Below are 11,635 nucleotides of genomic sequence, written 5' to 3' on the forward strand. Positions count from 1 at the left end.
GACAGGCAGCTGGCGAGACCAGTCAGCGACTTGGATTCCATGACAGACAGAGGCCGCGACCAATGAATATCCGTGACAGAAGGACAGACAGAAAGACGGAAGTGACCCTTAGACAATTATATAGTAGATATATAGCTTTGTTGCCTTAAAAGGATGCGGGTCCAGACACATTTCCTGCACAGGGGCACCAAGTTGTCTGTGTCCGCCACTGTTCCAATGTCTGGTAAAATGGTTCTTTCTTTATTTTAAGTCCATTGAAAATTTACAAAATTACAATGGCTGCATAGACAGGGCAAGGGAGCAAGACTCGTTTCGAACGCTCACTTGCGTTCTTTATCACAGCTTGGCTACACAATCAATAGTGTAGTCTCTGCCTCTATCCGTTATCTCCTGGTATTTGACCCTGGACCGTGACCTGATTTACGCCTTTGATGGTGCAATTACACAGTCTCACCCTTCCGCTGACTCACCGGGATAATGACAACTGTTACTTTAGAGCTCCCAAGGTCGACTAACCCACCTGTGGCATGCACACAGAGAGGTGGTAACGACAAGCATAGGAAGATGACAGTCCATTCAGGTACAAGGCCAGTTGACTGGAGGGTTACAAACTGGATTCATCTTCAAGGGTCGACGACCCCACCAGTGGCACACACACAGAGAGTGGTGCATTATACTATGTGGAAGACTATGGTTGGTGCATTATAATATATGGAGCCAATTACACTATATGGAAGCCATGATAATACTTGGAGGACTATGAGGCAGCCTTTATATTTTATAGAGAGCTGTTTGATGGCTGTGTTGGAGGCCATTATGCAGTGTGAAGAGGTGTAGGTGACATTATACTATATGTAGGTCCATTATACTACATTCAGGGCTGAGTGGGGGTCACAGTTGGGGATCATACTGTGTCGGGTAGTTGAGGGGGGTACAGCAGGTTCATCCTACAGTGTTTGTGGAGGATACTGTGGAATAATTCACTGTGGGGGATTATATAGTGTTTGTGGGGCACTTTTCTTGGCAGCATACTTCATGGGGGCAATGAAAAAAGAATGTAGTTGCAGAGTTGTGAAGTATGTACCTATGTGCCCCAGCCAATTTTTTTTTTTTTTTTTTGGGGGGGGGGGGGGGGGAGGGTCCAATTACAACTTCTGCTATGGGGCCCCATGATTTCTATGTACGCCCCTAGTGCAGGATGCATTGTCCCTTTCACATATGCGTCTGCTGCCTGACTGATTGGTCATAAATTACACATCACATCCAATGCCTCCGGTACATACAGGCATCCAGCCATGTTTTTCCCGATCGGCAATTGGTCAGTGGCGCTCATCCCTCTTCCAGCTCCCACATCCCTCACTCAACCTAATTGGAAGTCTCCTATTAGCTCCGGACAGCCCTGTGTGCGGCGCTTGTGATTGGCTAAGAGAATGAGACGTGGTCTGTTGGGGAAGACGCACCATTTTGCCAGCTTAGTGCAGTGGCTGCTTGTTGATGCTCAGACTGCAGGTTGTTGCATGTGGTGTGTGGACGGTGCTGCATGGTGGAGATGTCTGACTAGCTAGTGCCAGGCAGCGGCCACATTGGAGCTGCCCAGAGTTTTGTAGGCGTGTGCCAGAGATAATAGGTTGGCAATCAGTGCTGCCTCCTGTGCTCTAATGATGCAGGACTGTGTCTGCCCACAGGACCACCGTTCTGCAGCCATCATTGTGTGTATGTATGCTTGTGCCAAGCCTGCCATTGCCATTAACGATCCTTGTTCTGGATTCTTCTGTGTGGTTCTTGTATATGCAGTGATGGCGCTGACATACTTGTGTTCGGACATCTTTTTTTCTATTTCTCTAAATTAAAATATCCACTATTGCACAAATTTTTACAGGGAAGATATAAATCTGTATCAACCAGATTTACTATGGGGGGGGAGGGGTGCCGTTTTGCAGTTCGCCTCTGGCGGCGGAGAGGCTAGGTTCACCCCTGCTACTGACAATCTGTGTAAGATATATGATTACACCCCCATCTTCAATCATCACAAGATAATTCCGAAGGGGACTTCATCAGAGAAAATATCTTTGCAGGAAATACAGGGATTAAAAACAAAGGAATGGAGTAAAGTTTCTTTGATGAAGCACCCTTCACACTGTGTGGGACATCTGATTATTTAGAGAGTAACCCAAAACACCAACAATAGAACTTAGCGCACACATACAGGGTGAGGCACAGGGCTCAGGACGTGTTCACACAGTCATACATGAAAGACTGAAGAAAAAGGAACCCAAAAAGACGTTTTGGTAAATGTGGAAACCCCTGACCCTAAATGTAGCAAAATGCAGTAAATGCAATAAAGAAAACCTCAGCAATGAATAAGTGGCTTAAGTTTTGGGAGTGAGAGACGACGTTTAATGAGGCCCCAAATCTTTACCCAATTCTATCATATTTTACCCTATAATATATTGTGCTCTCGTGTTTTCTCCTTTTTCTGCCCCACAGTCTCCTCCTCCAGGATCGGTGTCCTCAGTACAGGACCGACGCCACAGACATTTCATGGGAAATCCCTTTATTCTAAACTATTACACCCGAAATTAGGGAAATTACAGTTTCTCCATTTCTCCAGATTTCTATGGAGAGAAAAACCCGACATTTCCATTCCCTGTAATCTCCACCATCTGTCCCCAAACCAGAGCGCCCTCCCCTGTATACATGAGCACAGCCAGCGTTCTATTACTGTACATATACACATGGCAGAGCTGGGGGCACTATCTCCGGGAATGGAGGGGTTACTGCCCCCTGCCCCCGCCCAGTAATGGGGAATCTCCAGCACCTACCTCCACCTGCAGAGCCGCACACCACATATATGGCTGTTCTGTGCACACAGGACCTGTGATGAGGTCACAGGAGGGGAGGAGTCAGGGGTCACATGATCAGGGGCCTCAGTGTATGCAGGACTCTGCTGTGCTGGTTGTCATGGTGCTGGATGAGGGGAAGTTTCTGTGTGGGGTCAGGAGGGGTTTACAGGGTGGATGTAGCAGAGCCGTGTGTATACGAGGTGTACGGAGCGGAGCCGTGCGTGTACGAGGTGTACAGAGCGGAGCTGTGTGTACGAGGTGTACAGAGCGGAGCTGTGTGTGTGCGAGGTGTACGGAGCGGAGCCGTGCGTGTACGAGGTGTACAGAGCGGAGCTGTGTGTGTACGAGGTGTACAGAGCGGAGCTGTGTGTGTACGAGGTGTACAGAGCGGAGCTGTGTGTGTACGAGGTGTACAGAGCAGAGCTGTGTGTGTACGGGGTGTACAGAGCAGAGCCGTGTGTGTACGGGGTGTACGGAGCAGAGCCTTGTGTGTATGGAACTGAGCCACGCATGTATGAGGTGTACGGAGCGAAGCCACGTGGGTCCGGAGCGGAGCCATGTGTGTACGAGGTCTATGGAGGGGATCCGCGTGTGTACCAGGTATACGGAGCAGAGCCGTCTGTGTACGATGTGTGCGGAGCAGAGCCGCGTGTGTATGAGTTGTACAGAGTGGAGCTGTGTGTACGGAGCGGCGTGCATACGATGTGAACAAAGCAGAGCCATGTGTGTACAAGATGTATGGAGCGGAGCCGTGTATGGAGCGGAGCCGTGTGTGTGTGTATGATGAGGAGATGCGTGTTTACGGGGTGGAGCCGTGCATGAACAATGTGTATCGGAACGGAGCCAAGTGTGTGCTGAGCTACGTGTGTACGACATCTATGGACATGATTGAGAAGGAGGCAGTGGATGTGGAGAACCTGACAGAAAACAGCTAGTGCAGATGATATTGGTAATAGTGGTGACGTGGGCAGCTCTGGTGGCACTCTAAAAATTGTGACATGCTATTGCATTTACTCCCCTGTAGTCTGATACCCCAAAATAAAATCCTGAATGACAAATTGCCCCCAGAAGTCACATAATTAGTAAATTGAGTCCACCTGTAATGTATTCTCAGTATAACTACAGCTGTTCTGTGAAGGCCTCAGAGGTTTGTTTGAGAACATTAGGGATTAAACAGCATCATGAAGACCAAGGAACACACCGGATAGGTCAGGGATAATGTTATGGCGAAGAGAAAAGCTCGGTTAGGTTATAAAAAAAAAAGCCCAAGTTCTGAACATCTCACAGGGGACTGTTCAATCCATCATCCAAAAATAGAAAGAGTATGGCACAACTGCAAACCTACCAAGACACAGCAGTCCACCTAAAGTGACATTCCAAGCAAGGAGAGAATCAGCAAACAGGCCCACGGTCACTTTAGAGGAGCTAAAGAAAATCTAAAGAAATCCAAAACTCAAATGCGAGAATCTGTCCACAGGACAACTATTACTTGTGTACTCCACAAATCTGGCCTTTCTGGAAGAGTAGTAAGTAGGGTTGAGCGAAACGGGTCGAACATTTTCAAAAGTCGCCGACTTTTGGCTAAGTCGGGGTTTCATGAAACCCGATCCGACCCCTGTGCGGGGTCGGCCATGCGGTACGCGACTTTCGCGCCAAAGTCGCGTTTCAATGACGCGAAAAGCGCCATTTCTCAGCCAATGAAGGTAAACGCAGAGTGTGGGCAGCGTGATGACATAGGTCCTGGTCCCCACCATCTTAGAGAAGGGCATTGCAGTGATTGGCTTGCTGTCTGCGACGTCACAGGGGCTATAAAGAGGCGTTCCCGCCGACCGCCATCTTACTGCTGCTGATCTGAGCTTAGGGAGAGGTTGCTGCCGCTTTGTCAGAAGCAGGGATAGCGTTAGGCAGGGTCCATTAACCACAAAACCGCTTGTGCTGCAGCGATTTGCACTGTCCAACACCACCCTCGGTGTGCAGGGACAGTGGAATTTTTTTTTTTTTTTTTTTTCCCCTCAGCGCTGTAGCTCATTGGGCTGCCCTAGAAGGCTCCCTGATAGCTGCATTGCTGTGTGTACGCCGCTGTGCAAACCAACTGCTTTTTTCAAAGCACAAATCCTCTTGTTCCTTCCTTTCTGCACAGCTATCTTTTTTGTTTGTCCACACTTTTTATTTCATTTGTGCATCAGTCCACTCCTTATTGCTGCCTGCCATACCTGGCTGAGATTACTGCAGGCAGGGAGATAGTAGCTGCCTGCCATACCTGGCTGAGATTACTGCAGGCAGGGAGATAGTAATTGTAGGACATTCCCTGTTTTTTTTTTTTTTTTTTTTTTGGTGGGAGATTAAGATTGGCAATTTGGCATTTCTGCTAGAGTGCCATCCCTGTGTGTGCCATCTCTCTCACATAGTGGGCCATAGAAAGCCTTTTCATTTTTCTGTATTTTTTTTTGTGGGGTGTATAAATTCTCCCTGATAAAAATACAGTGGGAGATTAATATTGGCCTTTGGGCTTGTGTGCCAGTCCTGAGTGTGCCATCTCTCTCACAAATAGTGGGCCATAGAAAGCCTATTTTATTTTTTTTTGGGTTTTATAAATTCTCCCTGAAAAAAAGGGAGATTAATATTGGCCTCTGGGCTTCTGTGCCAGTCCTGAGCGTGCCATCTGTGCCAGTCCTGAGCGTCCCATCTCTCTCACAAATAGTGGGCCATAGAAAGCCTATTTAATTTTTTTTTTGGTTTTATAAATTTTCCCTGAAAAAAGGGAGATTAATATTGGCCTCTGGGCTTGTGTGCCAGTTGTGAGCGTGCCATCTGTGCCAGTCCTGAGCGTGCCATCTCTCTCACAAATAGTGGGCCATAGAAAGCCTATTTAATTTTTTTTTTGGTTTTATAAATTTTCCCTGAAAAAAGGGAGATTAATATTGGCCTCTGGGCTTGTGTGCCAGTTGTGAGCGTGCCATCTGTGCCAGTCCTGAGCGTGCCATCTCTCTCACAAATAGTGGGCCATAGAAAGCCTATTTAAATATTTTTTTGGTTTTATAAATTCTCCCAGAAAAAAAGGGAGATTAATATTGGCCTCTGGGCTTCTGTGCCAGTTGTGAGCGTGCCATCTGTGCCAGTCCTGAGCGTGCCATCTCTCTCACAAATAGTGGGCCATAGAAAGCCTATTTAAATATTTTTTTGGTTTTATAAATTCTCCCAGAAAAAAAGGGAGATTAAATATTGGCCTCTGGGCTTCTGTGCCAGTCCTGAGCGTGCCATCTGTGCCAGTCCTGAGCGTCCCATCTCTCTCACAAATAGTGGGCCATAGAAAGCCTATTTTATTTTTTTTTTGGGTTTCAGAAATTCTCCCTGGAAAAAAAAAGGGAGATTAATATTGCCCTTTGGGCTTGTGTGCCAGTACTAAGCGTTCCATCTCTCTCTCTCTCTCAGTCAGTGGGCCATAGAACGCATATTTTTGGTTTTATTTGTTTTCTAAATTCTCCCTGAAAAAATCATTTTATTTTATTTGGTTTCTAAATTCTTCCTGATAAAATCATATTTTTTTTATTATTTTTATTTCTAAAGTCTCCCTGAAAAAAAAAAAAAAAAAAACAACCAAAAAAACAGTGGGAGATTAATATTGGCCTTTCTGCTTGTGTGCCAGTCTTGACTCCTGGGTGTGCCATCTCTCTCTCTCTCTCTCTCTCTCTCTCTCTCTCTCTCTCTCTCTCCAATTGTGGTCCATAGAAAGCCTATATTTTTTTTCCTTGATTTGGGTTCTAAAATCTACCAGAGAAAATAACTACATCAATCATTGGTAGAAAAATATTGGCCTCTGGGTTTGTGTGCCACTCCTGACTCCTGTGTGCGTCATCTCTCAGTCAGTGGGCCATAGAACGCCTATTTTTGGTTTTATTTGTTTTCTAAATTCTCCCTGAAAAAATTATTTTATTTTATTTGGTTTCTAAATTCTTCCTGATAAAATCATATTTTTTTTATTATTTTTTTTTCTAAAGTCTCCCTGAAAAAAAAAAAAAAAAACAGTGGGAGATTAATATTGGCCTTTCTGCTTGTGTGCCAGTCTTGACTCCTGGGTGCGTCATCTCTCAGTCAGTGGGCCATAGAACGCCTATTTTTGGTTTTATTTGTTTTCTAAATTCTCCCTGAAAAAATCATTTTATTTTATTTGGTTTCTAAATTCTTCCTGATAAAATCATATTTTTTTTATTATTTTTTTTTCTAAAGTCTCCCTGAAAAAAAAAAAAAAAAAACAACCAAAAAAAACAGTGGGAGATTAATATTGGCCTTTCTGCTTGTGTGCCAGTCTTGACTCCTGGGTGCGTCATCTCTCAGTCAGTGGGCCATAGAACGCCTATTTTTGGTTTTATTTGTTTTCTAAATTCTCCCTGAAAAAATCATTTTATTTTATTTGGTTTCTAAATTCTTCCTGATAAAATCATATTTTTTTTATTATTTTTTTTTCTAAAGTCTCCCTGAAAAAAAAAAAAAAAAAAACAACCAAAAAAAACAGTGGGAGATTAATATTGGCCTTTCTGCTTGTGTGCCAGTCTTGACTCCTGGGTGCGTCATCTCTCAGTCAGTGGGCCATAGAACGCCTATTTTTGGTTTTATTTGTTTTATAAATTCTCCCTGAAAAAATCATTTTATTTTATTTGGTTTCTAAATTCTTCCTGATAAAATCATATTTTTTTTATTATTTTTTTTTCTAAAGTCTCCCTGAAAAAAAAAAAAAAAAAACAACCAAAAAAAACAGTGGGAGATTAATATTGGCCTTTCTGCTTGTGTGCCAGTCTTGACTCCTGGGTGCGTCATCTCTCAGTCAGTGGGCCATAGAACGCCTATTTTTGGTTTTATTTGTTTTCTAAATTCTCCCTGAAAAAATCATTTTATTTTATTTGGTTTCTAAATTCTTCCTGATAAAATCATATTTTTTTTATTATTTTTTTTTCTAAAGTCTCCCTGAAAAAAAAAAAAAAAAAAACAACCAAAAAAAACAGTGGGAGATTAATATTGGCCTTTCTGCTTGTGTGCCAGTCTTGACTCCTGGGTGCGTCATCTCTCAGTCAGTGGGCCATAGAACGCCTATTTTTGGTTTTATTTGTTTTCTAAATTCTCCCTGAAAAAATCATTTTATTTTATTTGGTTTCTAAATTCTTCCTGATAAAATCATATTTTTTTTATTATTTTTTTTTCTAAAGTCTCCCTGAAAAAAAAAAAAAAAAAAACAACCAAAAAAAACAGTGGGAGATTAATATTGGCCTTTCTGCTTGTGTGCCAGTCTTGACTCCTGGGTGTGCCATCTCTCTCTCTCTCTCTCTCCAATTGTGGTCCATAGAAAGCCTACATTTTTTTTCCTTGATTTGGGTTCCAAAATCTACCAGAGAAAATAACTCCATCAATCATTGGTAGAAAAATATTGGCCTCTGGGCTTGTGTGCCACTCCTGATTCCTGTGTGCGTCATCTCTCACTCAGTGGCCCATAGAAAGCATATAGTTTGTTACATTTGTTTTCTAAATTCTCCCTGCAAAAATCTATTTTTTTTTTTTTGGGGGGTTTCTAAAGTGTTCCTGAAAAAAATAAAAATAAAAAAAAAATAATAGTGTGACATTAATATTAACATTTGTGCTTCAGTGACAGTCCTGCGTGTGGGGCATCTCTCTAATTTGCAGCCACCAAAAAAAGAGTGTGTAACATTGGGCCTGATTTTCGCTGTGGTCTCACCAACCTGTAAAGGGGTAGCTAAATCATACAGAAGTTATAGCTCACCGTGTAAGTTGTGTGACTGCAACAAATAACGTTAGTTTGGTTACGTTTTTAAAACAATGAGGAAGTCTAGTGGAAGAGGTCGTGGCCGGGGGCGTTCATTGTCAGCTGGTAATGAGGGTAGTGGTAGTGGTGGAGCATCAGGTGGTCGTGGGGGAAAAAATATTGCACCTAAGTCTGGAGCTGTGGAGCCAGGTTCGTCGTCCGGCTACACAAGGCCTCGAACGCTCCCTTTTCTGGGATTAGGAAAACCGCTTTTAAAGCCGGAGCAGCAAGAGCAAGTTTTGGCTTATCTTGCTGACTCAGCCTCTAGCTCTTTTGCCTCATCTCGTGAAACTGGTAAAAGTAAAAGCAGCGCGTCGTTAGTGGATGTTCACGGTCAGGGACAAGTCACTTCCTTGTCCTCTTCAGCAAAAACAACAACAGAGAAGAATGCAGCAGGCGACACAACGGGTTACTCCATGGAGCTCTTTACACATACCGTCCCTGGCTTAGAAAGTGAAGCAGTTAACAGTCCATGCCCATTACAAATTGAATCTGACATGGAGTGCACTGACGCACAGCCACAGCCAGACTACTATGCTGGTCCTTTGACTCAGACCACAACATTGCCCTCGCAGGGTGCTGATCAAGAATCAGACCCTGATGAGACTATGTTGCCCCATCACGAACGCTATACCACCGAACGACACGGTGACACAGACGAAGTTGCGCAGGAGGTACAAGAAGAGTTATTAGATGACCCAGTTCTTGACCCCGATTGGCAGCCATTGGGGGAACAGGGTGCAGGCGGCAGCAGTTCTGAAGCAGAGGAGGAGGAGGGGCCGCAGCAGGCATCAACATCGCCACAGGTTCCATCTGCCGGGCCCGTATCTTGCCCAAAACGCGTGGCAAAGCCAAAACCTGGTGGAGGACAGCGTGGCCATCCGGTTAAAGCTCAGTCTGCAATGCCTGAAAAGGTATCCGATGCTAGAAAGAGTGCAGTCTGGCATTTTTTTAAACAACATCCAATTGATCAGCGCAAAGTCATCTGTCAAAAATGTTCTACTTCCTTAAGCAGAGGTCAGAATCTGAAAAGTCTCAATACTAGTTGCATGCATAGACATTTAACCACCATGCATTTGAAAGCTTGGACTAACTACCAAACGTCCCTTAAGGTTGTTGCACCCTCGGCCAATGAAGCTAGTCATCAACGCAACATCCCTTCCGGCAGTGTAGGACCACCATTTAGCGCACCACCTGCTGTATCTGTGCAGGTATCTTTGCCAGGCCAAAGCAGTCAGGGTCAGGGAATCACCAGTTTCGTAGTAGGAAACACTGCATCTAGGGCACCGGCGGCAACAATACCATCTCCCACCGTCTCTCAGTCTGCCATGTCCACCGGCACCCCCGCTAGTTCCACGATCTCCAGCTCTCCAGTCCAGCTCACCCTACATGAGACTATGGTTAGAAAAAGGAAATACTTAGCCTCGCATCCGCGTACACAGGGTTTGAACGCCCACATAGCTAGACTAATCTCGTTAGAGATGATGCCCTACCGGTTAGTTGAAAGCGAAGCTTTCAAAGACCTGATGGACTACGCTGTACCACGCTACGAGCTACCCAGTCGACACTTTTTTTCCAGAAAAGCCATCCCAGCCCTCCACCAGCATGTTAAAGAGCGCATCGTCCATGCACTCAGGCAATCTGTGAGCACAAAGGTGCACCTGACAACAGATGCATGGACCAGTAGGCATGGCCAGGGACGTTACGTGTCCATCACGGCACACTGGGTAAATGTGGTGGATTCAGGGTCCACAGGGGACAGCAAGTTTGGGACAGTTCTGCCTAGCCCACGGTCTAGTAAACAGTTGTCTGTAGCCGTTCGCACCCCCTCCTCCTCCTCCTCCTCGTCCTCCTGCAGAAGCAAGAGCTCGTCCACAGACCGCAGTCGCACAAACACTCCATCCGCACCTGCCACTGTTGCACACCAGGTCTCCCATTATGGGGCAGCTACTGGCATACGTCAGCAGGCTGTATTGGCTATGAAGTGTTTGGGCGACAATAGACACACCGCGGAAGTTCTGTCCGAGTTCTTGCAGCAAGAAACGCAGTCGTGGCTGGGCACTGTAGATCTTGAGGCAGGCAAGGTAGTGAGTGATAACGGAAGGAATTTCATGGCTGCCATCTCCCTTTCCCAACTGAAACACATTCCTTGCCTGGCTCACACCTTAAACCTGGTGGTGCAGTGCTTCCTGAAAAGTTATCCGGGGTTATCCGACCTGCTCCTCAAAGTGCGTGGACTTTGCGCACATATCCGCCGTTCGCCTGTACACTCCAGCCGTATGCAGACCTATCAGCGTTCTTTGAACCTTCCCCAGCATCGCCTAATCATAGACGTTGCAACAAGGTGGAACTCAACACTGCACATGCTTCAGAGACTGTGCGAACAGAGGCGGGCTGTTATGTTTTTGTGGGAGGATACACATACACGGGCAGGCAGTAGGATGGCAGACATGGAGTTGTCAGGTGTGCAGTGGTCGAAGATTCAAGACATGTGTCAAGTCCTTCAGTGTTTTGAGGAATGCACACGGCTGGTTAGTGCAGACAACGCCATAATAAGCATGAGCATCCCCCTAATGCGTCTGCTGATGCAAAGTTTGACGCACATAAAGGATCAGGCGTCTGCACCAGAGGAAGAGGAAAGCCTTGATGACAGTCAGCGATTGTCTGGTCAGGGCAGTGTACATGACGAGGTACCGGGCGAAGAGGAGGTGGAGGATGAGGAGGATGATGGGGATGAGTATATTTTTAATGAGGAAGCTTTCCCGGGGGCACGGGAAATTGGTGGCGTGGCAAGGCCGGGTTCTGGTTTTTTGAGGGACACAAGTGACGTAGATTTGCCTGCAACTGCCCCTCAACCAAGCACAACCGCAGATTTGACAACGGGAACTTTGGCCCACATGGCGGATTATGCCTTGCGTATCCTCAAAAGGGACACACGCATTACAAAAATGATGAACGATGACGATTACTGGTTGGCCTG

At 45.5% G+C, this 11,635-nt stretch overlaps 1 protein-coding gene across 2 annotated transcripts in view; it reads right to left on the reverse strand.

Annotated features, from left to right (window-relative positions):
• Positions 1-2,866, reverse strand: part of LOC138663935 (zinc finger protein OZF-like) — a 35,241-nt gene extending 32,375 nt beyond the window's left edge. The window contains exon 1 of one of the 2 annotated variants that reach the window (XM_069750305.1): positions 2,823-2,866. The gene's annotated coding sequence lies outside the window, so the exon portion shown is untranslated. The remainder of the gene's footprint in view (positions 1-2,822) is intronic. The other variant, XM_069750304.1, reaches the window with a different exon arrangement.
• Between the last annotated feature and the right edge of the window lie 8,769 nt (positions 2,867-11,635).

This window comes from Ranitomeya imitator, chromosome 2 (assembly GCF_032444005.1).
Source record: "Ranitomeya imitator isolate aRanImi1 chromosome 2, aRanImi1.pri, whole genome shotgun sequence".
Taxonomy (NCBI): domain Eukaryota; kingdom Metazoa; phylum Chordata; class Amphibia; order Anura; family Dendrobatidae; genus Ranitomeya; species Ranitomeya imitator.